Below are 3505 nucleotides of genomic sequence, written 5' to 3'. Positions count from 1 at the left end.
CCTCCCCTCCCCTTCTCTCCCCCCTCCTATTTTGCTCTTCCTTTTTTTACACCAGGGTTTTGCTATGCAGCCCAGGCTGGCCTCAAGATTTCCCTCTCTCAGCCTCCTCTGGGATTACAGGTGTGTACTACTCACCCAATTTATTTTCTGTATTCTTGATGCTCTTCCACTGGGGGCATCTTGGAGAGACTGTTCCTTCCAAGGCCAGCCAATTCCTAGAAATAACAAAGGACTCCCCTCTGAGAGTGCCTTTGATATACAAACCAAACAATCCAGAGCCCACATCACCATCTAGTGCTATCTTAATGTAGTACTATGTAACCACCATGACTCCCACGCAGGTAATGATTATTTTGAAATATAAAGTAATCAGATGATTTAAGTCAATATTAGACTGAGGGGATCTACTGGTCATAATACTCATTTAGCATTTGACAAGCCCAGGCATATTGAAGTTCTTTTTATAATTGATCAATACTTCAAGTCAATATTCCACCTGCCCTAAATCACCTGCAAGACAAACAACTTAAAGAAAACTTTCTGTTGACTCACAGTTTCAGAAGTTCCAGTCCATAGACACTTTGCCCCATTACTTTGGACTTGGGTTGAGATAAAGTACCATGGTAGTGGAAACATGTTTTCGAGGAGGCTGCTCACCTCATGCTGTCCAAGCAGCAGAAGGTGAGGGGAGACCAGGGACAAGATATACACTTAAGGGCATACCCTCAGTCAGTGACCTACCTCCTTTAATTAGGCCCCATCTCCTAATAGTGACTTAGCTATGAATTCATTAATTATTTAACCTGTTTATGAATTTGCCCCCGTGTTCCCTCACTTCTCACAGTCCTACCTGTGGACACTGTCATTGGGGGACATTTCATAGCTAAACCAAAACATCATAGCAGGGGTAGATACTAGACCATTGGGACTGCCTCTGTAGCCCAGAGCCTACCAAAATCATTCAAATTAGCCAGTCCTAAGCCTAGTCTTCCCTGCCTCACCTTTTCCTTCCAAGAACCCCAATAAGAGTTCTAGGCCATGTTCTGCCCTCACCTCTTCTGCTTACTAAATTTTTGGTGGTCCTGAGAACTGTCTCAAAGGTCTTGAACATGCTGGAAAAGCACTAGCACTCAGCTGCGTATCCCCAGCCCTTTGTTGTTTTGAAATGGGGTTTCTCCCTGCAGCCCAGGCTGGCCTCAACCCTTCAACCCTTCTGCTCCCATCTCCTGAGTGTGGGGATTGCAGGCATGCACTGCAGGTCTGGCTTCATGGCTGAGTTACCTTCAATGTGTTGACCACTAATCAAGTAACAGGTAGACTTTCTTTATGTTTTTCTTCTGTGTTTTCTTGACATCACTTTAAAGACTGTGCATTATCTATTTTACATTTATACCACCTGTACCTCTTTATCAGGTTACTAGAATGTTTTAACCTTTACTTTTTTCAATTAAACAAATTCGATGCTATTTCTTTGTCATTTAAATGGATGTGCTGAGTTTGATGAGTGAATAGTTTTAATGGGTATTTTGCAGCCTAATGTGTGTGATTACATATTTGAAGTTTGGTAACAGCTGTAATGGAGTTAGGAATTGTAGGGTTGGGACAGTGTTGCTAGGATACCTTTCCAGATTTTTATTCTATTCTGTATATGTTCTTCTGGAAAAGTGTTTTCCAGAAGAAATAATTCCCTATTTCCAGAGGTCACTTTCTGGAGTGCCCATGCTCCCTTGCTAGCCTCCTTTGCTTCCAGGGAACTGCGGAGAGGAGAGGCGCGAGCTCTGTATGGTTCTAGGACTAGCAGCTCTCGCTTGTCTTCAGGTATGTGAGACCAACACCAGATTGTTTTCCACTTTCTATTTCTGAGTCCTGGCTTTGAAAGCCCCTAACGGCCATAGCATCTCCTTTTGATCATAGTCCTAGATTACCATGCAGAGGAGGGAGGAGAGCAGCCAGTGGCAGCTTTAAGGGGCAAGCAGCACAGAGCTCCGGAGAGAAGGCAGAGCCTAGCCCCACCTGAGGCCTCTCTCCTCTTCTTTTTGCCATCCATTTTTAAAATGAAGAAGCGAGTCTTTTCTCTTTTTTTCTTTTTTTTTTTTTTTTTTTTTTTTTTTTTTTTTTTTTTTTTTTGGTACTCATGCTTGCAGTAAATAGAATTGGCACTCAGGGAATACCTACTAATTTAAAATACAAAGGGCAGGAAAACATTTTTCCACCTCCAAATTAACCAAATTGAGATTCTCCTGTGTTAGACTAAAGAACAAAAAGGTCATCTGGGAAAAGTGGAACCACTATGATTGTAAGAATGTTTCATATTTAAGATCTTGACTTTCTGTTGAAGGAAGAGCTGATTTTATTCCACAGAGATAGCCTCTAAAGAACCAGGATCAGGCATTCATGTCTGTAGCAATATAGCTCTATTAGTAATTTCTCATGGCAACTTTGTGAGGCTGTATCATTTAACGCAGAATTATACAGAAATGATTTAATGCAAAATTCCTTGAAAAATATGAAAGTATAAAATAAAAAGAAATGCTTTCTCTCTAGCCAGTGAAGGCTGAATTTACCTCCAAGCTACCTCCTCTCTACTCTTCCATCAATCTGACCGCCCCCCCAAATGCTAATTTAGAACCTACTGTGATATCTAACAACTGGTGAATTGTATTTGAATAAATGGAATCACCTCTGATATAGTCTTTATTTTGTCTCAAGACTAACACTTCACCATTGTGTAGGTTAGAATTTGTATCATTTTTCAGAGAGATGGAGCTAATTAGAAGAGAAAGATGATAAATGATAGGTAGATTGATAGACTGATCAATAGATGAGAAGGGATTTATTAGGAAAATTGACTCATGTGATTATAGAAAATGATCAGTCCCACTGGTTATTTATAAGCCATAGATCTTGGATGCTGGCAGCATGTCCAAGCCCAAAGGCTTCAGAGTCAGAAAGCGGATGATGGCTTAAGTCAGTCTGAGACAGAAGGTCTGAGAACTCCAGGGAAGGGTGTGGGAGACAGGGGGTCCTTGGTATCAATCTCTGAGGCGAAAGGCCAGAAGACTTGGAGTACAAAATCCAAGGGCCAGAAAGGAAAGTGTATTGTATCGAGAGATAGGGAATAACACATTTGCCCTTTTCTTTCAGTTGTTCTCTCTATGCCTGGGGAAAATTGGATGGTGCCTTGCCAGTGCTGAGGGCAGATCTTTCCCTAGCTAGACCATTCAGAACGGTGTCATAACCTCCTAAGACACCCTCGCAGCCATACCTGAAACCATGCTCTACCAAGGTTCTAGATATCTCTTACTCCATTCAGGTTAACAGCCCAGTGTTTCTCAGCAGTGGTGCCAATTGACATTTGGGATTAGATAATTCTTTGTTGTGAGCTGAGAGTTGACTTGAGCATCATGAAGTGTTTTTTTTTTTAATTAAAAAAAACTTTATTGAGAATTTTATACATCCATATAAGATGTTTTGATCAAATCCACACCTACTTTCTCCCCTCCAG

At 41.3% G+C, this 3505-nt stretch overlaps 1 protein-coding gene and 1 pseudogene across 1 annotated transcript in view; both read left to right on the top strand.

Moving 5' to 3' along the window:
• Pde11a (phosphodiesterase 11A) overlaps positions 1-3505 on the top strand; it is a 456708-nt gene that overhangs the window by 12317 nt on the left and 440886 nt on the right. The window lies entirely within an intron of this gene.
• The window catches only part of LOC115067973, a 23080-nt pseudogene that overhangs the window by 6414 nt on the left and 13161 nt on the right, over positions 1-3505 (top strand).

The sequence above is a fragment of the Nannospalax galili genome, unplaced genomic scaffold, assembly GCF_000622305.1.
Source record: "Nannospalax galili isolate Female #2095 unplaced genomic scaffold, S.galili_v1.0 scaffold346, whole genome shotgun sequence".
Taxonomy (NCBI): Eukaryota; Metazoa; Chordata; class Mammalia; order Rodentia; family Spalacidae; genus Nannospalax; species Nannospalax galili.
Note: the sequence above shows the minus strand (reverse complement) of the source record. Positions and strands in the feature narration are given on the sequence as shown.